A 24,746-nucleotide genomic window follows, 5' to 3' on the forward strand; every position below is an offset into this window, starting at 1 on the left:
CTTCAAGTTCCTCATCAGTTGGACACGTCACCTTCTTTGTGTGACTGGCATGTATCCAATTTGGAAAACCTGCACATTTCACAGCAGTAGTAGTTGTCAGTATCACTTGATATGGCCCCTTCCAACGTGGCTCTAAACACGACTTCCTCACGTGTTTCTTGACAACCACTCAGTCACCGGCTTTCAGGGTGTGACCTGGATCACTTATCGGTGGCAATGTGGTAGCCTCCACCTGGTGAGAAAAAGAGCGGACCACGTCAGCCAGACCCTTGCAGTAGTCCAACACCATATCATCCGTGATATTCACAAGAGCATTTGCAGGGACTGCGGGCAATCGCATAGCCCGGCCCATGAGAATTTCATGAGGAGACAGTCCTGTTTTCTTGTCAGGTTTGTTTCTCATTGACATAAACACTAAGGGCAATGCATCTGGCCACTTCAAATTGGTAGCTGCGCACATTTTTGCCATTCTCGACTTCAAGGTACCATTCATCTGCTCCACTAGTCCTGATGCTTCAGGGCGATAACTACAATGCAACTTCTGCTCAATGTTTAATGCAGCACACAAGAGCTTAATCACCTCATTGTCGAAGTGTTTTCCCCTATCTGATTCTAAAGAGCTCGAAAACCCGAAACGTGGTATTAACTCCCTAAGCAGCAGCTTTGCTACTTTGAGGCTGTCATTCCTACGTGTAGGGTAAGCTTCAATCCAGTGGCTGAAAATGCACACAATCACCAACACGTATCTCAGACCTCCACACACAGGCATTTAAAAAAAAAACATCTGCATTCTGATAAATGGACCTCCTGCTCTCCCAGCTTGGCTCAAATTCACCACAGTCCCTTTTCCTGCGTTCGTCTGCTGACAAATGATGCACCTGTGACAGATAACCTCTGCAGCTTGTCTGAATTTTGGATTGAACCAATCGATTTTGAACAACCTGATCATTGCGTCTCTCCCAACATGTGCTTGACCATGGTAAAACCTTGTAAGCTGTGACGAAAGACTGTTTGGCAAAACCATTTTTCCCTCCTCTGAAACCCATAAGTCATCAGATCTCTGTACGCATTGCATTCTCTGCCAGGAACGTTTCTTTTCTTTGCTAGCACGTCCCTGCAGGGATTTTACCTCATTTAATGTGTCAACTACCCTTAATGAAAAGTTCAAGCATGTTTCATTTTCAGTTTCAGGTAACAATTCCCACTGATCTCGAAACAATATACAGTTCACATGAGCATTGCATTTCACCACGGCAATTTCAAGAGGTAACTGAATCGCGTGCAACAAATCCTTAATCTTTTCACCATTTTTCACTGGAGAACCAGAAGAGGTCATGAAACCCCTTTGTAACCATAACTGGCCAAAATCATGTACAATTCCAAATCCGTATCTGCTGTCAGTATAAATAGTGACTTTCAGGTTTTCAGCTGCGTGACATTCCCTAGTAAGAGCAATTAATTCAGCCACTTGAGCAGAGTACACTCTTTCGAGCCAGGAAGCTTCTAAGATACCAGTGATTGTGCACACTGCATACCCAGCTCTCAGTATTCCTACTGCGTCTCTCAAGCATGAACCATCAACAAAGATAATGTAATCATTTTCTTCAAGTTGGGTATCTTTAATATCAGGCCTTGGTTTGGTGCACAGATCTGTTACCTCAAGACAATCATGTTCTACCTCCTCGGCATCATCAATGTCTGCATTGTCAATAGGAAGTAAAGTTGCCAGGTTCAATACAGTACATCTCTTAAGGGATACATTAGGTGACCCCAATATAATTGTTTTGTATTTTGTTAACCTCGCATTTGTCATGTGCTGTGTCTTGGTTCGGGTTAACAAGATTTCAACTGAATGGGGGACCATTACTGTTAAAGGATGTCCCATCACTATTCCTTCACACTGGGTGAGGCTTTGACCAACTGCTGCAACTGCACGCAAACAACCTGGTAAGGCTGCTGCGATTGGGTCCAAAGTAGCTGGAAAAATATGCTACTGGGCGGTTTGCACCTCCATCGACCTGTGTCAGGACAGACAAAGACCAAGTATCACGTTCATGACAAAACAGTACAAAAGGCTTTGTGTAATCAGGTATACCTAAAGCTGGTGCCCTGCACATGCTTTCCCTCAATTCCATGAATGTCTTCATTTATTTTTAGGACATGGTTATGGCACACGGGCCATCCTGAACTTCCTTAACAGTCAATCTCACCAAAGGTTTAGAGATAATCGAGAAGTTGGGAATCCACCGACGACAGTAGCCAACCATTCCCAAAAACATCCTAACGTCTCTTTTTGTTGTTGGGGGATTCATCTGCAGTATGGCTGTCACTCTTTCTTTGGATATTTTTCTCGACCCTTTCTCAATCAGGTGACCTAAGTACTTCACCTCTTTCTGACAGTATTGCCGCTTCTTTGGGGACACTTTATGTCCGTTCTTTCCCAAATGGTTCAGTAAGGCAATTGTGTCATACCTGCAGTCATCTTTTGTTGTGGACGGAATCAATAAATCATCAATATACTGCACTAGTCGAACTGAAAGGCAGTTCTAATGATTCCAAATTCTTATTCAATATCTGATTGAAGATGGAAGGTGACTCAGAAAACCCTTGAGGAATTCTCCACCAACTGTAAACCTTATCCAGAAATTTGAAACTGAAGAGAAATTGACTATCCTCATGAAGAGGCACCGAAAAGAATGCTTGAGACAGGTCCACAACTGTGAACCACTCTTCATCACACGGAACCTGAAACATGATCACAACTGGATTTGGCATTATGGGGCAAAATATTACCCCAGTCTCATTTATTTTCCTCAAGTCTTGCACAATTCAAACTTTTCCACAAGGTTTTTTCAGACCCATTATTGGTGAATTACACGGGCTACTCAGCACTTCTTTCAGAACCCCTTGCTTCACAAAGTCCACAATTATCTGCGCTACATGAATGAGGACGTCTTGTGCCATGTGGTACTGCGGTACCTGGGGATACACTGCATTTGGCTTCACCTCTACTTTAACCGGTTCTACTCCTTTTATTAATCCCACTTCCTTTCCTGTCAGGTCCCACACTTTCACTGTCACTGTTCCCTGCAACTCAGGTGGTAAGTCAGTCACTGTAAGCATCGGGAATAAGGTTATCAAAGGGTATTCCTCATTTGCGGTCTCCGTCTCTAACTCTGGAAACTGACCATCGTCCCCTTCATCATCACGGTTTGTCTGCACCTCAATCCCTTCATTGGAACAGGTAATCACACCTTGTTTTGCACAGTAAGTCTCTACCCAGTAAGGATATAGGACTCGAGTCACAAACTACAAATTTGTGTAATCCCTGGAAGTTACCATTCTCAACTTGGACCGGATCTGTAATCGGATTTGTCAGGAACTGATTTGCTACTCCTACCACCCTTACGGTACGCCCCGAAAGTGGTAATTTCCAAATCTCTGCACTTCTAACTGTAGAGCGTGTAGCTCTTGTATCAACTAGGAACGAAACCTTATGACCCATCACCTTTCCCTCTACTTAGGGTCCCCTCTGGTCTACTTCTAGGGACGCTGCAAGCCTGCACTCCTCACTGTCTGAACAATCATCCGACCATTCATCGTTTATTCCATCCTCACCACACAATAGGAATTGTTGTACTGTGTTATTTTGACTCATCGTTTGACCTGTGACCTGTTGAGGAAGCATCACCTGTTGCTGTCCCATTGGAGCTAATGGTATCTGCATTTGCTGTCTAGGTACCATGGGAATCTGCTGTTGTGCCTGCTGCATTTGTGCTGGTTGAACACGTGGCATTTGCACCTGTTGCACAGGTTGGAGACCCTGCATCTGCACCATGTTATTCTGAAAGTCTGGATTTTGGCCCCTCATTTTTGGACCCTTCACATTTTGAAATGTACCAACATCATTGCTTTGTTGAACAACACCATCCTGCAAGACCATTGGGCATTCCCGCTTCCAATGCCCCACGCCCCCGCACGCGTGACATAGTGACACCTATTTCATCCCCTGCACATCATTTTGAACCACAACAGTATTTATATCTGGACCACAGTTCACAAAACCTCTTTGTCCTCGGCCTCTTGGTTGTGCCTGAAACATTCCATTCCCCTGCAATTGCTGCTGTATCACCTGCTGTATTCCATTTCCCTGCATCCCTGCTTGCGCTGCCTTAATCTGCATGACCATCACCTTCTCTTTCAACTTTCTCTGTTTCAACTCAATGTCGTCACTACAGTATTTTGCATACTGCAACACCTCATTAATTGGCTTCGCTTGCCAACAGATCAAATGATTTTTAATCATCTGGCTAATTTCTGGTCTCAGCCCTTCAACAAACCTGAACACAAGATGATTCATGTCTTTCGACTCAATGACCTCAGTGCCACTGTAGTGTTTGTTGAAAGCATTCAATCTCTCATAGTAAGCATGAATCAACTCTTTGGCCTCCTGTGATGTTCCATCGATTTTCTGCCAATCAGTCACTTTCGGCGACACTTTCTGCTTCAAAAACTCAATCACTTTATGATAATGCCTCATCACTTCTGCGGATGGTGCTGTTGCGCCGCTTCACGCGGCACGAGCCGAACATTCGTCTCGGGCCGCAACACGCGTTTTCCAGATGCGGCGCGTCCCCAGTCTGCTGTGTGCTTTCCGAAGCCCCAAATTGGTCATGGGGCCTCGCTCTTTTTCTGTGCACCGCGTTTTCAGGCATTTCTGACCCCCACTCACCTGTTCTTTTCTTCTCTTTTTTCTTTTCTTCTTTTCTGGGACATCTGGTTGTACCTTCCTTTGTTTTTTCTCTCTTCCCAGCATATCTTGTTCCCTATTCTCTATGGTTCCTAGTCCATTCTGTTCTATGTACTTTTCCCTAACTAAGATTGTGTCCTTTTACTTCCTGTTGGTTGTTTCCTGTTTGTTGGTATTTAAGGGCTGTGATTCTTTCTCTCCTTGCGCTGCAACACTTTCTGTTTGGATGGTGTCTTCGCTCCTGCTTCCTCGTATCCTTGTGCTGGTTCTCGACAGTTCGGAATACTTTTTCCTGCATTTGCTCTTGTTGATAGCTCTTCCTTTTTGTTCCTGTTTTAGGAACATATCTTTGTGGAGGTTTTTTCCCCTTTTCTGTTTTTTTTTCCCTCTGGCGCTACTTCTGAGGGACACGGCCTGCTCTTGGCGTACCCATTGACTGCAGCACCGTGGCTACCAGAAAGAGTCGCCCCTACTTGGGCCAAGGCCGAACATTCAAGAACAGGATCCACGCCACTCGCTCTGCGGTCTCCAGGGTAAAGCAGCACGTAAGTTATGACAGATTGCAGCGCCCAATACTCCCGACGTCGTCTAACATCATGGATGATACAGTGGCGGCTGCTGCAGATCCTAATCAATCTGTTCTGGCAACCATTCAGCAACAGGCTCAGGAACTGCAACAATTATGCAACGAGAATGCTGCTTTACGTCAAGCTTTGGCCTTTCTCATTACGGATGTTCCGGCTATCTCCACCTCTACTCCTCGTTTCTCTGGTGAACCAACTAAGCTGCGAGAGTTCCTTGATGCATTAACTGTGTATTTCGCCTTCCGACCTACCCAATTCTCCCACGACAAGACAAAGGTGGGATATCTTATCAGTGCCTTATCCGGTCCTGTCTTGGCCTGGGCAACCCCGATGGTATCCTCCAATGACCCAGTATTATCAGACTATCTTGCCTTTGTGAGTCGGTTTAAACAGATGTTCAGTCGTCCAGGATTGGACGCCTCTGCGGAAGAAGCCTTATGTGACATCCAACAAGGCTCACAAGATGTCCTCCAATATATTACCCGCTTTCGACAGCTAGCGGCTGAGACCACTTGGGTGGAACGAACTCTGGTGACCTTATTTCGTAGAGGACTTAAAGAAGAAATCAAAGACGAGTTAGTACACTCCACCCGAGTTGAAGATCTTCGTGGTCTGATGGATCAGCCTCTTTCCATCGAATACCGTCTCCAAGAGCTTCGTATAGAGAAGAGGAAGAGTAGAGGATCATCTCGGCCAAGCACTTCACGTGTCTTTATGCATCGTCCCGAGGAACCTCGTCCTCCTGTCACAGACGCCGAAGGCGAACCTATGAAGGTGGATACCACTCGAGGACCACTTTCCGTTAGCGAGCGGGAAGACAGACGTAGGAAGGGGTTATGCCTGTATTGTGGTGCTGCCAGCCACATGCTCCGGACCTGCCCCGTTCGTCCTCAAAGGCCATCGGGAAACGCCACTTCCCGTCCTCTGTAAGAAGGGAGGGTACGGGATCATCAGCTATACCTTCCATCAGTTCCTTCAAGGACAATGCCACTACCTTGTTTATGTTACCTGTGACGTTACATTTACCGGACGGCCGTCAACAGAGAACACTGGCTTTACTTGATTGTGGTGCCAGTGGCATATATATGGATAAGACTTGGGCCAACACTCAACAAATACCAACACGACCCAAAGAAACCCCAGAACAAGTTCACACAGTGGATGGGTCTTTAAAATCCTCTGGTCCAGTTGATACCACAACCATGACACTGAGTTTACAATTTGGAAACCATCAAGAACACATCTCTTATGATCTAATATCATCCCCCAGACATACTATCATTTTGGGAATTCCGTGGTTCATAAGACATAACCCTTATGTGAATTGGGAAACCCAGACTATTTCCCTGTCCTCCCAGTTTTGTCATGAGAACTGCTTTGCTTCAGACACTTATTGGTCACCCAAGAGGTTGATGCCTACTGAAAGTATTACTGGATGTTCCATCAATACAGTTCAAGGAGTTCCTGATCACTATCTAGAATTTCAAGATGTGTTCCAAAAACTAACCAGACCTGTGTTACCCCCACATCGAGATTACGTTTGTGCTATTCCCTTGGAACCCGGAGCTATAGTTCCCTTTGGGAGGATGTATTCACTCACTGAACCTGAAAGAGAAGTACTAAAAGAATATCTGCAAGAAAATTTACATAGCGGTCTTATTGTACCATCGTCCTCTCCGGTTGGGGCTCCTCTCTTTTTTTGTACCCAAGAAAACGAAGGATCTTCGTCCCTGCCTGGATTTTCACGGACTAAATAAAATAACTATAAAGGACCTTTATCCTTTGCCTCTCATTAAAGGTATACTAGAGGCAGTCAGAGGGGCTCAATGATTTACCAAACTGGATCTTCCTGGAGCCTACCACCTTTTGCGTATTAAAGAAGGAGACGAGTGGAAGACTGCTTCCCAGACCCCATTTGGTCATTATGAGTACAGAGTTATGCCTTTTGGTCTTGCTAATGCCCCCTCCATTTTCCAAAGATTTATGGATTCAGTATTTTCTGATCTCTTGAACCATACGGTCGTCATCTATTTAGACGATATCCTTATTTATTCTAAACGTCCTGAACTTCATTCCTCTCGCGTTAAACAGGTCCTCCAAAGACTCCGGGAACATCAACTGTCCTGTAAACCCGAAAAATGTGAGTTTGACAAGACTGAAGTCAAATATGTGGGATATCACCTTAGTCCCTCTGGCATAGCTATGGACCAAGAAAAGGTACAATCCATTCTAGATTGGCCTTCTCCTTCCTCTATTAAGGAAACACAATGTTTTTTAGGATTGGCAAATTTTTATCGGCAGTTTATCTTGGACTTTGCAGAACAAACCAGCCACATAACACAAACATTAAAAAAGGAAAATCTAAAGAAAGGCTTTGTCTGGACCAAGGCGGCTGAACAAGCTTTTCAGAGTCTAAAAAAGGCCTTCACTCCGGCACCGATATTGAGGAACCCAAATACCAACAAACAATTTATTGTTGTTACAGATGCTTCCGAAAGAGCCATTGGAGCTGCCTTACTCCAACAGCAAGAAGATGACGGTCTTGAACATCCTGTGTTCTATTTGTCCCATGTACTTTCGGCATCAGAACAACATTACTCAGTACTTGAAAGGGAGTTGTTAGCCCTGAAAACAGCCTGCCTTGAGTGGAGACAGTTTCTTATGGGTTCCAAAGAGCCCTTCGAGGTACAAACAGACCATCGCAATCTACAATGTTTGTGTAACTTTTTATGCCAGAACAGTTGTCAGGCTCGTTGGGCCTTCTTCTTCGGTCAGTATGACTTTTATGTCACTTATATTCCTGGATCCCAAAACATTGTGGCTGATGCCCTATCTCGCCGTTATCCAGATTGTACTTCTACCCCATCACAGTATCTTCTTGAGCCCAGTAAAATCATCGGAGTAGCTCAGTCTTTCCTGGATGAGGTACTACTGGAATACTCCAATCTGACTGATCAAGAAATAAAGAAACTGAACATATGTAAGATGCAAGGATATTATTATTATAAGAACTTGTTGTTTCTCCCTACTAATGGAGTCAGAGAAAAAGCACTATAAATGTGCCATGATTCACCGGTTGCTAGTCATAGAGGCATTAAGGCCACACAAGAAATACTCTTTCTGGTGGCCTACCTGGAAATCAGATGTCAAAAGATACGTTCAGGCTTGTCCCATATGTGCTCAAGTAAAGATTCCACGTACCAGACCTGCAGGATTACTACAACCATTACCTGTTCCACCGGCTCCCTGGCACACCATTTCTACTGATTTTATGTGTTCATTACCTCCATCAGCAGGAAACCGGGTTATCATGGTCACCATAGATTCTTTTACTAAGATGGCTCACTTCACTGCTCAGAAAAAAATACCTAATTCCCAACAACTAAGTCAGATATTTATCCAACATATTTTCCGTCTCCATGGACTTCCACACAGCATTGTATCTGACAGGGGACCTCAGTACATCTCCCGGTTTTGGAAACATTTTTGTAAGACACTGAATATCAACATAGCACTCTCATTGGGTTTCCATCCTCAAACCAATGGACAGACTGAGCGTCTCAACCAAGGATTGGAGCAGTACCATTGCTGCTGTTGTAATTCTACTCAGAGCAACTGGAACACTTACCTCCCGATTGCTGAATTCTCCTACAATAACTCTGTCCATAGTGCCTCCAAGGTCACTCCTTTTTTCTGTTCTAATGGCTATCATCCTACCTCTTTTCCTACTACTCCTCAGTCTACCTCTTCTCTTCCTGCTGTTACTTCATTCTCCAGACGACTTTTACAGATTCATAGATTGATTCGCTCTAACTTGTTGAATACCAAGAGATACATGAAGAGAATAGCAGTCAAGAAACGGAGGGATGCTCCAGAATATCACCTTCAGGATAAAGTCTGGCTTTCATCTAAATTTCTACCTTTACGCCTTTCTCAGAATAAGTTCACACCTCGTTCATATGGTCCTTTCCGAATCCTTCAGCTGATCAATCCCGTCACTGTCCGTCTTCACTTGCCTCGTACCTGGAGGATTCACCCAGTCTTTCATGATTCTCAGCTAAAACCCTATGTACCTGATTCTTACTCTCGTCAGTTTCCCTGTCCTCCTCCTGTGTTAGTGGATGATGTACCTGAATATGAGGTACAGGAGATTTGTGATTCTCGTATCTTTCACAAACGTCTTCGGTACTTGATTCATTGGAAGGGTTACCCTCTCAGTGAATGCTCTTGGGAAGATGCATCTTCTATTCACGCACCTATTCTGATTCGTCATTTTCATCGCTTGTTTCCGCACAAACCTGGGCCTTTGGGGGGGACCTACAGTCACGCCGCTGCACGCGGCAATCGTTTCCCAGACACGGCGTGCCCCCAGTCTGCTGTGTGCTTTCCGAGGCCCCAAATTGGTCATGGGGCCTCGCTCTTTTTCTGTGCACCGCGTTTTCAGGCATTTCAGACCCCCACTCGCCTGTTCTTTTCTTCTCTTTTTTTCTTTTCTTCTTTTCTTCTTTTCTGGGACATCTGGTTGTACCTTCCTTTTTCCCCCTTCCCCTGTTACCTTTCTCTTCCCAGCATATCTTGTTCCCTATTCTCTATGGTTCCTAGTCCATTCTGTTCTATGTACTTTTCCCTATCTAAGATGGTGTCCTTTTACTTCCTGTTGGTCGTTTCCTGTTTGTTGGTATTTAAGGGCTGTGATTCTTTCTCTCCTTGCGCTGCAACACTTTCTGTTTGGATGGTGTCTTCGCTCCTGCTTCCTCGTATTCTTGTGCTGGTTCTCGACAGTTCGGAATACTTTTTCCTGTATTTGCTCTTGTTGATATCTCTTCCTTTTTTGTTCCTGTTTTAGGAACATACCTTTGTGGAGGTTTTTTCCCTCTGGCCCTACTTCTGAGGGACAAGGCCTGCTCTTGGCGTACCCATTGCCTGCCGCACCGTGGCTACCAGAAAGAGTCGCCCCTACTTGGGCCAAGGCCGAACATTCAAGAACAGGATCCACACCACTCGCTCTGCGGCCTCCAGGGTAAAGCAGCACGCAAGTCGTGACAGGTGCTCCAGTAACCTTATCCCTTGCCGGCTCCTCTGTCGGCCAATCTACGCCCCTCTTGCACTCAAGCCATAAATCAGGTGGGACTATAATTTCAAACAGGGTATTCAAATCCTCCCAGAGACATTTTGCAAGCTTCACAAATCTGTCCGTCTGCTGGTACCACTCTATCGGTTTCTCCCTCAGCCTGGGGTAGTCATTTGTGAATGACAGAATGTCACCTCTGGACCACGGTACATGGACTAGAACCCCTCCGGCTGTCTCTCTCATGGGTAACATTTTTATTGTCCCCGTGTCTGGTGCGGCTTTAGCCTGCTTTGGTTCCGGACCATCACCTTTCTCTTTATCTCTCTTCTTTGCCCATCTGCCTTCCCATTTCTCTAAGGCTCCCCAAATTTGAGCACTCTGCAGTATTTCTTTGAGGTGTGCCTTCATTCCGGTAGACCTCATGTGTTCGAAATCTTTAGGCTCGAAGTCTAATCTGTAACTTCTTTTCAAATGTTTAGTACTCTCAATACCCATGCTGTATTTATCTGCCAGGTTTGCCAACCTGTGATGCACCTTGCTCACTTACTTAGTTATCTTGGGGCACAGATACCTCAATTCTGCTTCCGTATATGACTCTAGTCTGTTCACCCCCAATGTTCCTTCCACTAGTTCCATGGCTTCTACACCCAGTCTCACAAAATTCACGTATTCTTCCCTTTCTGACCCCTCTGTGGTCACGGCAGTAGTCTGCGGAGTGTTGAGTTTGTCTAACCACTCGTTCAATTGTTGCACTGTTAAGCCCTGTAACAAAATATTTCCAGACTGCACCATTGGTGTCTCTGTACTCATTACCTGTGGGGTTAGTGTTCCCAACCTTGCTTACCTCATTGTCTTCAAAGGAACCCCAATCGGACTAAAGTCTAACAAGGATCTAGACCTTTCGACTGTCTGTCCTCCCTGCAAGTGTCCTATGGACCCTCCTCTTATTGCCTCTTGGGTCATTACTCCCTGATCACATACGCCAGGCTTACCTTGCGCATACAGCGGTACTGGTGGACCAACAGTAATTGGCAATGGTATTGCAGCTGGTGTCTGACCAAGTCCCAGACCCTGTTGGGCATTATCTCCCATAGCTTGATTCATCATAGGTGCTGTAGGTACTGACTGCGGTCCTGCAACTGAAGTGTAACTTGGAACCACCTTTTGCTGCGGCTGGGGCAGCAGTTGCGGAGTTGGCTTAATTGACACTAACTTTGATCTCGTGTATACCGGATCTGGCGGCACCATCAGACTCGTAGTCGTTTCCAATACTGGGACATCAGGATAAATCCTTTGAATCTGTGGTGGCTGCAACTGTATCTGTGTGTCTAGCGCAGTGGGTACACTGACGCCATTCTGTATCAGAACTGTATCACTTGTCTGCACTGTATTTGAGAGGCCCTTATTTTGTGCCGGGTCTTCAAAACTCACGCTAGTGCTCTGTACGTTATCATTTATGTCATATGGTGGCGGGCGATCATTTAACAATTGATTAAGAAACTCTTCAACGTCTGATTCATCTGCGTCTGCCCAAGACCTCTGAGTCTCCTTTAGCTTATTAGAACCCCTGTCTGTCTTACAAGTAGCCTTCTTTCCGTGTCTCGTCTTCTTGTGTTATTGCCGGAAACATTTTAAGTCCGTCAACTACTCTCCTTCTCCACATCTTGCTCTCATTATCACATCTAGCCTCAGCTGAAGTCTTTTCTGGTCTGAGCTGGTCTCTGAGGTGGTTTTTGTACACTTAACATCATTTGCAAATTTTCCAAAATTCTTACATTAAACGTCCCGTATTCCGGAAACGCCAAACATTCCTCCTTCTCTGTCAATTTGCACCATTGTTTTAACCAAAGACATGGCGCAACTCCCTTCTCCTCCATTACAATATAAGCTGTAGTACCCTCAGGCGGTGTAGGCTCTCTCACACTCGCTGTAATATATGTATCTCCCCTAAAAGCACTCTTTGGAGCCTTGAAAAACTTCATTTTTGCATTGTTTATTTTGTTTAGAATCTAATCAGGAAGTGACTTTAATTCCCAGAACACTCTTCACCCACCTTTTTCAACCAATTGCCTCTCACGGACGGCTGCCAATCCGTGCGCGACCCTTCTCAGCAACTGACCTATCCTAGAGCGGCTCAAATGACGTCACACTCGCACACACTGCAGCTGACAAAGACTTGTGCCTTGTCTTCCTCACACAAAACTAATGCAATATATTGCAAGTACTTTTAACAACAAAACCCAAATTTGCCGGTTTACTACAGGAAGGGTAACACAATCGCTTCAGAACTTTACAGAGATTTCACTTGAAGCCTCGGCAGCTACTCTCTCCTTCTCGGCTCCCGCACTTGCAAGCAGAATTCGACACGCAAATCCTACTCTCGACTTGTCAATGGTTTGTTCTAGTGCACTTTAGAACTTGCCAAATCTCCATCGAAGTTTTCACTCACACAATTTGACTCAAACTTGACTTGTCAACCACGCCCGATTGACCTATTAAACCGCACAAATTACAACATAAACCCAAGTGTCTCCTACACTTGTCAATATACTCCGGAGTCTTAGACCACGACGGGTCCGTACATCACCAACAACCACGTGGATAATTTTTTAGCACAAAGCACCACACTCACATGAAGTTCGCCAACTTCCCTACTCTCATACTGCGGAGTACGCCCACTCCTACTAAAACAACATTACCTGACCTAAATCCACAAAAACTTCACAAATCACCTGCAATATGCATAAGCTGAGCAAGCGCAAATTCTACACCACACATGCTATAACGCCGAGAACATACCCAACTCACTTAGGCGAGCTTCGAGATTCCGGGAAAGTCATGGGGAATTTAGAAACGCATCCTACCTCCAATTTGTATTATTTTGAAAAACACTTTTAAGCAATAGTCCCTCGTCCTAGGGCCCCAAAGGGCCTAAACCGTCCGTCTGCTACCATAACTGTTAACGTGTCCCTTTATGACTAATTTACTCACTCTGGGACTCATTTTAGGCCAATGAATCGTTTGACCCTGATTGAAGACACCTTAGGATGAGATAACTAATCAACATGTCAATCAATATATCAATAACGTCACCAGTATTTACCATAATAAGACAATTCAGATTAGTCAAAGACATTAATAACTCAGAAACCACCATGACCTTGCAGTCATGCATAACCACACCAGTTTAGTACTATTATATGAAGTTTATTCCCTTTTGATTACAACAAAACCAAGAAACACATTAGCATAGTCACAATATGGCAACTCTGAAAAGATTTAATCAAGGCAAGAATCACGAATATTAGAATATAGCACGACGTCAACATAGGTTATCCTTAGCAGAGAATCAATATCACATTATTCAACAAAGCATAGATTCAGTCATTTGTCTATTTGCGTCAGTTTAGTGAACCCCTCAACTAACCTCAAATTAGCATTGGCATGTTGGGATTCATGCAAAACAATTTAGCAACACCGATTTAGAAAAACATCTAACTAGGGTCTCTGTCAAAAGAAGCAGTTGGTACCTAGAAAGGAAAAGCAAACAGACAATTACAATTTCATTGTCATATAGTTACCCTCCGTATTGGGTCAGCATACAGGTTCGGTCTTCGTCTTCAGGACATCAGTTCATTCGCCAGCCAGGAATTCAGCAGTCGGGTAAAAGGGACACTTCCCTCATAAGGAGGTAAAGTGTAAGTGGGCAATATAAGGGCAAGGATGGTTTGAAGAACCAAACAGCAAAGTCTCTATGCAGAGTGACAAAGTGTCTGGGTCATAGCAAGATTCGCAACAGCATCTCCCCCTCCTCTATCTCCTAGTCTCCTATTCTGATTTACTTCCTTGTGTCAAGGGTTTTTATCCCTTTTCTGTTGTACAATCCCCTAAGTTTTAATTGGTTGGGGTCAGCACCTCACTATCTCCCTCAAATAGGGTTTCAATTACTTCATTAAATTTGTCACCCCCATAACAGTTCTCACGTAGTTTATTGGTCCTTATGATTGACGTCTTCAGCGGGTAGAATGTCCGGTATGATTTCATACTCTCGTGGTCCTATTTGCATCTTCAGTCAGTGGTTCCATTGTCTGTACTGGTTCAGGCGACCTTGTACCTGCGAGTAGTCTACACTGTTGCATCCAGAAAGAATGTTTCACTAAGCAAGTCGAATTTCATGAGAACGGATCTACTACAGTTACATTCATCTAGCTTTGGAAAAATACGAGTTCATGTCCTTCAGCAAGTCAGCACACTGCACGTTAGAAAAACACATTTAATATGAAACCGGGCAGCTAGGCCTCGACTCATGCTAACTAGGACCTAATGATTTATTAGCAGAACTTTAACATATAACCTTTTATTATTAGTGCAAAATCATATTTTAACATAACAATTCATCATTATTAATCAGTTTCATTAGTCATTGTATATTTTGGTGGCCACTCCCTGTGGGCACATTTCAAGCGCACGTTTAGCAAATATATAAAAACGTATTGTCCAAGCGTTTCAATGGAACCGTTTCCTGGGAGACAAAATGATACATGTAATAGCCAATAGCATTGAGTCAGCTGATTGGCACTGTCTAAAAGCAACAACTTATGGGGCTGAACCAAACGAGCCAATGGTTGAAAGGGGCTGACCCAAAACCAACTCCTTGTACATTGCAAATAATCGATCTCTTAGACTGGTGGGTTGTCAAATCAAATTTTAAAAAACATGTGTAATTAAGTAATTAAAGAGAGGAGAGGCAACTACCCTTTGGTGATTTAGGGTGTATTTTTAACTCCTTAGCTATTTTGTCCTACAGACACACCTTGATTAAAAAGCAGGCATTGGTCTTTAGTTTTTATTTAGATGTTAATGTTGTTCAAAATGTAAACTTCTTTTGTAATCAACTGAACCCAATTGCTACCATTTACATTTGGGATGGGTAGCAAACACTCATCAATAGTTGGCAGAGCCCTGCCAGGCTACCTTCTAGTCACGGCCATACTGTATAAGTCAGAAGAATTTAGAAAGAGCCATCTGTACCACAATAAAGAGTTGCAGTATTTTGAGGTAGATGTAGGTGCATCTCAAGCAGTTTCAATGTAATTTGGTTGAGTGGGTTGTTAGTTAAAGGTGAAGATTTTTAGAATCTCTTTCCTAGGAGACGTTTACTCCCGGAGCCTGGAGGAATGAATAAAAAGTGCAAATGGTAGATGTGTGATCTTAGTTTACTTGACTGTGGTGTTTTGGGTGAACAAGATGTGTATCGCTTTTTTGAGTGTTCTTCTCTTAGTAGGTTGTGATAATGATGAATTCCAGACTGTTTGTCCTTGTCTTTTCGGTAGAGTTCACAAAAATGCATCAAGATTACAAAACTGATGGTGATTCACAAAGTAATCTTGCATAGCTACGCCTGCACGACAACGCAGTCGCAGCTCTCCCATTTAGGATTTGAAATGAGTGTTCACTTTGACGTTCTTCCTGCAGCAGTGAACTTCCTAATAGTCGCGATTTTGTAGCTCTTCAGAAACATTTTCATTGCCTTTTCTGCAGAACTTCTTATCTTAAAACTTTAATTATTCTTGGTGTAGCTGGTGCAGAAGTATAAAAAAATATCCTCATTTTTCATTGGTCTTCGAGGCAAGCAAGTGTTATTTATAATAGGAAATTGCTGGTCATGAGGCTTCCACACAGTGGGTTTCTTCAACCTGAGGTGTGCAGGTTCAAATGTTTGCACCAAACGCAACCCCTAGGAGGCTTGCTGACTGGTGATTTCTGCATTTAATCCACACATACAGACTGGGTGATAAACGTTCCGCGTAATGGCTCACCATTACTTGGCAAATAAGCAGGTGGTACAAAGTTATAGCTATCGTAGTCTTAGATTAGTGACATTATTTCTGGAGTGTGTTACTCTTCCCCACGTGCAAGCATCTTCCTCATGTTCAACAGTCTGTGGCATAAAGATTTTTTGCAAACCATTGTTACTAGGCATGTTGTAGACAGAGCCTCAGAGGAAGGTTGTAGGTGTCCCAGCAGATCTTGCAATACCACTCCACCCACAGATGCAAGGGTGCTCCTTGTTATCCCTTCTCTCACAGTAGTTAAGGGCAGGAAAAGAATCTCCGTTTCTGCCATCAAAAAGTGAACATTTTAGATTAACTAGTGGTGCACATTTATAAAATCCTAGTATTACCTGCAGTTCAAAATTATTCCGTTCAATATTCCATTTGAACTATCGAATTGAAGGAAAAAGTTTGACTTTTGTCCAGCAAAAGAGCGGGAGAACAGGCTTATCTAGCATCAAGGTTTTTGAAGCAGGGTTCTTCCTTGCTTCCCTACAAGACAGCCTTGGTGATTCCTTGGTGAACGTTTGCTTGCTTTCCATCTGACATCCATTACATGGTACACTATCTTTGGAATGTTCCACTAAGAGCTATATTTAATGTTGTGAGGTCAACATCACATCTTCAAGGTCTTCTCTTTAGGTGTTTTGTTCCCCAGGGCATGCACAGGCTGCCTGGCCGTAACTACTACACAGATCTGGAGAGAAGGGGTCCATGGTTCCAAATCTTATTTCGTGTCAGACAGCATAATACAGATTAATAAAGTAGCCAGAAAATAACATTTTGAACCCTGTGAAAACAACTTCTTGTGTCCACTAGTCAACATATCTGAGAGTGAGGACATTCAAGACATTATATAAACGAAATATACAGTCTGTATGATTTTCCTCTGAGGACATCCCCTTTAGTTGATGATAAAGCCGGTTTTGCTACTCCTGTCTGTCCCCGAACAAATTTAGGCATCCATGTTCAGCCGATTATGTTTATTGGCACTTAGTGCTTATTGCACAATACCTACCAAATGCTTCTACTGGACGGTAACATGTATCTGTGATTTCATAGGGTTGTTCTCATTGCACTTAGTGTTGCAAACACCATAAATTGTTTTAAGAAATTCATTTGCAATAATTGCCCTATATTCTAAGTATTGGGCTCGAAAAAATCATAAAAATGTTACTAGACCGGGAGGTCGAGTAACTTAAATAATGTGCTTGACCCGTAAATGGTCTCAAATTGTGAGATCCTAGGCAAATAGTTTACAGGGTCGCCTTTTTCTTAATTCTCACATATGATTGCACCTTCAAATATGTGAGCTCAGCATTTCCGCAGTACAAAAAACCTCTTTTGTTTAAGTAGACTAAAGTTTGCTGCATGCATCACAAGAATCTAGCCCACATACCCATGACGTCTAGTCCACATAACCTAGGACTTCTTTTAGTTTACAAACAACATTGCCGTCAGGGCAGGGGTGTTTCTCAGTGTGTTTAAACCCTCAGTTTTAATAAATATATTACTAAACCATAATGTGGTAACTAATTGTCATTTACACACAGTAACTTTCCAAGAAATGTCCAAAAACCTCTCCACTAACTTGCAGCTTTACTGATAAAACTATATAGTGTTTTAACACTCTGTGAAAATTGGGTTTCAGAAAACATATCTTTTGCACATCAACATGTAAAGTATTCTGATTTGTTTTCATCCTATTAAAATATTTTTTCATCAAACAGAAATATAAAAAAAAGGTCTTTCACAACTACTGAAATATATTTTGAAATGTTTGCACAGTTAACTGTCATTTAAATGTTGTGTGTTAGGAAGAACCTGACACCCTATATCCTTTTATTTTACATTCTAGGCAGTAGGTCACACAGTTCACTTTACAAAGTCCTGAACTCTGCAGTCAGAAGGAAAATTCATTGTAAGAAAAACTGACTTTTGATCTCTGTCTGTGAATACAGAGCAAATGGGACATAAGAACAAGATTTTAAGGCATTTTTTGTTGCCCCTCCACTTTTCAACTGAACAGAACGCCTTTTCAGTGTCAGCTCGCCAGAGTATTAAAAAAAAAAAGCTCGACCTGATCAAATAAGACTCCAATGAGAGTAAATCCATTTTATTTCTAGTGTCTGTTATGAATGTGACTCAGCATACCGAATCCAGTCGGTGCTCCAGACAAAATGTAGATTCTCCGTGTATAGAAAGAAAAAAGAACATCTATTTGACTTTGAGAGCTTTCCAGTGAGGGTATTTCACGTTGGATAGTTGCATGTTTTTAACTCTGCCTGCTGCTATTTATCAAATCCTCTTCTTGTGGATGGTGTGCCAAGGTACACTCAATGAGAGCAACAGCAGCCCACTATAAATCAGAAACACGCTTGGCAGTGTGCCCACAGTGGAAACCTTACTGGCTGGAATCTGATTCCAGTGTTGAATTTCTGATGTTAAGCATGCCTGATAACTTCTGACTTTTGTCCACATTTCACTTTTGCAGAACACTAAAGTATATCAAAGACTTTTCCTGGCTAATCATGTTTTTAGTTTTTATAAAACTTTTTAAAATATGTCTACGAGTGGCTAACTGTGTCTAAGACTGTCCATTGGACACCTCGAGAGAGGTCTCGGCAGAGAAGCCAGGATCTAATAATACAAATCATCTAAATGAGTGGCACACCTTGGCAAGCTTTGGCGGTGTATTGGTGGTGGTGCTTGTTGAGGGAGGGCAGGGCATTCACTAAGCTTGATAGGCCACACTACTACATCAATGAAAACGTTACCATCTACACACCCAGGATAGGTCTCATTCCTAATGAGTCATTATCAGCATCATTTCTGATGTATTCAGCACTGTTCGACACCCAGGCATGAAGGTGGAGTTTTGCTCACCTAAAATAGTACACCGCCAGTCTATTCAGAAGCATGAGGGTGGTTAAACATAGATGACTGTTAGAAAGGCGGTCTCTAGTTGGCAATAGTTTGCACCATGTCCAAGTAGTCAGGGTAAGAGTCACACAGCCTTATCTCAGAGGCAATGTGTAAAGTATTTGTGTTCTCTCTCTGTCTCTCTGTCTCTCTGTCTCTCTCTCTGTCTCTCTCTCTCTGTCTCTCACAAACATTGCTGTTATCTGAGTAAAACAAGACCAAAATGACAAAAATCCAACATACACAAGTAAAGATACGAATTTTCAAAGATTAAATGTAGTACAGTGTTTAAAAACACAATAGCCCGAACAGGGGCTATCACAACGACTAGACAGAGCCGCTTCCAACAGTCCAGCACCACCCGCGAGGGTGCATGGCTGCCCACTGAGTCATGTAGGCCCCAGTTACAGTACTTTGGAAAACGATGATGAAACAAAGACGTTGCATGGGGTCGGGGAGGTGAGGTGTCACAGGAGACAGTGCGGTGTCAGTTTCTTACTGCCACTGCGGAGTTTAGGCGTCGGTTCATTACTGATAAGCAGGGGAGGTGAGGCATTCATTCCTTATGGTTGCAGAGGAGGTGTTGCAGCGTTGGCTGTGAGGCGCCAGTTCCTTACGACAAGGCAGGGTCGATGAATCCAGCAGGTCAAGACGCAAGGAGTCAATTTGGTAGTGTTGCAGTCACACCCCGGGCCACAGATGCTGCTCCGCAGTCAGGTGCCATGGACATAGGTGACACCGTATTCTGGACTCACCGCGTGGTGGGACTTCGGATGCGCTGCAGTGGTGTTGAGCCTGCGTTGTAGGTCACAGTTGTTGCACTCAATGGAGACTACGGCTCCGGTGCAGTAAGTGGAGCGGTGTCAGATAGCTGCCACATTTCCAAAGTCATTCTGGAAGTCCATGCACTAGTTTCTTCCTTGTTGCACAAGAACACACTCCCAAAGGCCTAAGAACTGAATTTGGCACCACTTGGCACGTTAGGACTCTCAGCAAGAGAGCCCTGGCGCTGGCAGGTGAAGTCGTTGATGTCACTGAGACTTCTTAACAGGAGGCAAGCTCAGTCCAAGCCCTTGGAGAACCTTTGGAAGCAGGATGTAGAAAGCCAAGTCCTTTCATTCCCAGGACAGAAGCAGAAAGCAGCAGACCAGCACAACAAAGCAAAAGGCAGAGTATCAGTCCCTCCTACAACATCCAGTTCTTCTTCCTGGCAGAAGTTCCTCAGTCCAGAGGGATTCTAACTATGTGGTGTCAGAGGTCCAGTGCTTAGACCCATTTCTGTCTTTGAATAAGGCAAACTTCCAAGAGACGTCTTTGTAGAGCACAAGACCCTGCCTTTCCCTGCCTTGGCCCCAGACACACTTCCAGGGGTTGTTTGTGAGGACAGGCTCAGCACTATTCAGGTGTGTCTGCTCCTCCCATCACTGTAGCTCAGTAAGACATATCAGCCTGGTGATGGGCCTTCAGGATATGCAGGGCACACTTCGGCTCCCTTTGTGTGACTGTCTAGAGTGAATGCACAAACAGCCCAGCTGTCATCCTGACCCAGACTTGTATTCAGCAGACAGGCAGAAGCACAGAATGGTTAAGCAAGAAACTGCCCACTTTTAAGGTGGCATTTTCAAACTGAAAATTCAAAAACCAACTTCACCAAAAGATGTATATTTAAAATTGTGAGTTCAGAGACCCCAAACTCTAGATCTCTAGCTTCTCCCAGTGGGAGATTACACTTAAAATATATTTCAAGACAATCCCCATGTTACCCTCTGGGAGAGATAGGCCTTGCAGTAGTGAAAACTGAAATTGGCAGTATTGCACTCTCAGGGTAGGTAAAGCACACTATCACTTGTCCTACCTTTTATATACACTGCACCCTGCCCATAGGGCTGCCTTGGGAGTACCTTAGAGGGTGACTTACAGGTAGTGAAAGGGAACGTTTGGGCCTGGTAAGTGGGAGCACTTGCCAGGTCGACATGGCAGTTTAAAACTGCACTACAATGGCAGGCCTGAGACATGTTTGCAGCTCTTCTCATGTGGGTGGCACAATCAGTACTGCAGGCCCACTAGTAGCATTTTATTTACAGGGCCTGGGCACATAGTGCACTGTAGTAGGGACTTTTTAGTAAATCGAATATGCTAATCATGGAGGAACCAATCAACAATACATTTTAGACAGAGAACATATGCACTCTAGCACTGGTTGGCAGTTGTAAAGTGTCCGGAGTTCTAAAGCCAACAATGTCAAGTCAGAATGCATGCAGAATAGGTGAGATGTGCTCCTTCTTCCTAATGCAAACAACTGGCCTTGCTGTGAAATTTAGAAGCATCTGTAATTTCTGAATTTTATCTCCTTGTCAGAGAAAAGTCTTATCTGATTTGAGACTTCTAGCTACAGGTTCCTTACCGTAGAATAATCCAGAGGCCTCAGATTCTATCTGGAAATTTTGTCATGCGTGCCGGTAGTTGGTGTCATGACCCCAGTGTGCTCATGTCACTTCTTTTCTTTCTGTGCCAGTCAGTCCAGACCTGAAGAAGAGCTACTTCCAGTCTTTTTTGACTGACTCTTTTTTAAACTTTTTGTCAACTACTTTTTTAGAGACTTTGGGCCTCATTACAAGTGTGGCGGTCACTAGACCATGAGACTCATGAATGGTGGTTCAACCACCACCAATACGGCTGTCCAAGTGCCTCATCACAACCGCCAGGGAACCGTGATCCTGGCAGTCTGGAGGTGGTGGCAGTCCTAATCCCACAGGGCAGCGCTGCAAGCAGTGCTGCCCTGGGGATTACAACCCTTTTCCCCGACAACAGTTTCATGGCGGTACACTGCCATGAAAAAGCTGGTGGAGAACAGGTGCAGCTGAGCATGGGCAGTGCAGGCCCCCCTTGGCCAGAACCTTTGCAATGTTCACTGTCTGATTTGCAGACAATGAACATTGCGAAGGTGCTGGTGCACCCTGCACGCCACAGTATTGCTGCTGGCTCGATTACGAGCCGGAGACCATGCTGTAGGCTGTTTTCTGAAACTCAGGTTTCCGCCTGCTGACCTAGCTGGAAACTCTTAATTAGGCTGGCGGGGATATAGCCTGTGTGGCGGCAACTTCCCCGTCGAAAGTTCGGCGGACGGCAAAAACTCTTAATGAGCCCCTTTGCCTCCTGGTGTGGCAGGGATGCCTGTTACTGACAAATGTTGATGACAGACCCACACCTTGTCTGTCTTTGGTACCTTGAACGCAAACGTGATGCCAAGAACTGCATAGATCGTCACGCCATTCACCCTACAGTCTCGAAGGAGTGGTCCCTCAAGCTGCTTGCTCCTTGACATGTGCTGCTGTGACAGTTTTGATCCCAGTGGAGACGAAGATCATGGGAACAGTCACGGAGTCACTCCAAATGATCGTCATCACAGCTGAAGTTGTCCTGCATTTGGGTAAGTCCCACAAATGGAAGAAGAGCAAGAAGTCGGAGATTTTCGAATTTGCCTGTCTGTCGAAGTCATCCAATGAGACAAGGGAGTATCTCCATTCAAGGCCTGTCTCTGCAGTTGAGCCTGTGCCTAGGCCGGTCGAGATCCATTCTGATGCCTGAAGTTTAGTCTCTTCCAGCTGGGTAGAGTCTCTACCAGATAAGATGTTACTGAAGTTAAGTAACTTGCTCATTGTGCACCTCGAGAGAGGTCTCAGCAGATGAGCCAGGATCTTAAAGGGCAAAGCATTTGAATGAGTTGCACACCTTGGCAGTCTCCGGTAGTGCCTTGCTGGTGGTACTTGTGGAGGGAAGGCCGGGCCAGTAATGTTACTTGCCACTGGTCTGGCCAGGTAGGACTAGGTTGGGGCCCAGATTCAGTCTGCATCATAGGTCAGTTGGCTCCTTGAAAGAACTAAGAGTACAAACAAGTCCAGTGCATCCCAGGGAAAAAGACCATCAAGTGGTCATATGAAAAGTAGGAAGCCAGTAAGTAACTACTAATGTGTACTTACAGGGCTAAGGAGCAGGCAGCATTCTGTGTAGAGGGCACCTCGGTTGGCTGACCGAAGTATCAGCCAGTCCAAAGTCAAGTTACATCCTGAGGCCACAGTCAATAGTGATGATTGGAGTAAACCACATGATTGGCTGTCACGAAGCAACATTAATAATATTGTTATATGGTATCCAGTATAGGATGAGTTATGGACATTTAATGGGCCTGCTGTTTAACATCATGTAACTCACACTGAAAGTAGAAAGTGAAACGGGGTTGAAATTAAGGACACATTCTTATTGTTGTCAGACAAACTACAATATGCTTCAAGAGTTTGTTCCATCTGTCCGTTCATTCATTAATCCACCCACCAAGATCCACCTATAAACATCCATCTACCCAGCAAGATCGAAAGCACCCATCCGTCCATCCAAACACACATTCGTCCATCCATTCATTGATCTGTCTATCATGTGCCCACCAAGATCGACCCAATCACCCCAGTCTATCCATCTAAGTACCTAACCATCCATCCGTCTGTGTATCCATCCATCCATGCACTCACTAAGCTCCACCTATCTGGTCATCCATGCAGCCAGCAAGATTCGCCCACTTACACACATACATCCATTCAAGCACTGATCCAACTATCCGTCCATCTTGATCTACACATCCTCCAAGCACCATATCCGTTCATCCATCCACCCACCCAAGCACCCACTCATACATCCACTGGTCCCATCCATCAGCTGGTCCCTCTGTCTCTTCAGCCACCCATGTACCCATGTCCACCCATTAATAAACCTATCTATTCGTCAACATCCATCCATATATCCATTCTCTCAATCAGCCATCCTCCCATTTACACCCTCTCCATTCAGACCCACACTCCCCATCCATTCGTCAGTCCATCATCCTACCCATCCCTCTAGTCATCCATCCATCCATTCATCAACCTGTACACCTATCTACTTAAAACAGTAGTTATCGAAACATCAGCATGGTCAAGTGGTCGAGTTAAATGAAAACCTTTAAGTAAACATATTAGTGGCAAATTATATATGAGAGAAAAAACAGCAAAGAAAACAATTATAAAGCAGTACAGTAAACGGGCTAGAGCTTTTAGAACGATTCCATTCAGTGCTTAATAAACATTGACAGTGCACTGGAACAAGTTCTGATATTTGTTCTGAAGCAAGGTACAATGACAGCTGCATGATATGCCAGAAAAATGGAAAAGGTTACACTGCTGAAATTACAGACAGTTGCTGTCCATTATCAGATCGGTAATGGACATCAGGCTGAAATTACGGACAGTCCGTATTCTTTACAAACTTGTGGTCACCCTATAATAAGATGGCACAAAGCCCTGTCGGGTTTAGGAGACGCCTCTAAATATGGGCGATTGTTTCTGGTGTAGATGTAAAAACGTTTGGGAAATGTTCTTGGGATTCTCTGCCTGGTGTTGGGAAATGAACTAAAAGTATGTTCATTTAGTTTACAGCTGCGAGACACCGTTTTATAGGTTAGCAAAATGTAATGCTCTTGTCTTACTTATAAAAGCAGTAATAATAATTTTCAAGTTTTCTGCAAATCTGCCAGCCTTTGCAAGAGTGTTGTATTT

General features: G+C 44.1%; 1 protein-coding gene across 1 annotated transcript in view; it reads left to right on the top strand.

Moving 5' to 3' along the window:
* TRMT10A (tRNA methyltransferase 10A) overlaps window positions 1-24,746 on the top strand; it is a 166,717-nt gene that overhangs the window by 35,597 nt on the left and 106,374 nt on the right. The gene's annotated exons all lie outside the window — the stretch shown is intronic.

The sequence above is a fragment of the Pleurodeles waltl genome, chromosome 1_1 (genome assembly GCF_031143425.1).
Source record: "Pleurodeles waltl isolate 20211129_DDA chromosome 1_1, aPleWal1.hap1.20221129, whole genome shotgun sequence".
NCBI classification, from domain to species: domain Eukaryota; kingdom Metazoa; phylum Chordata; class Amphibia; order Caudata; family Salamandridae; genus Pleurodeles; species Pleurodeles waltl.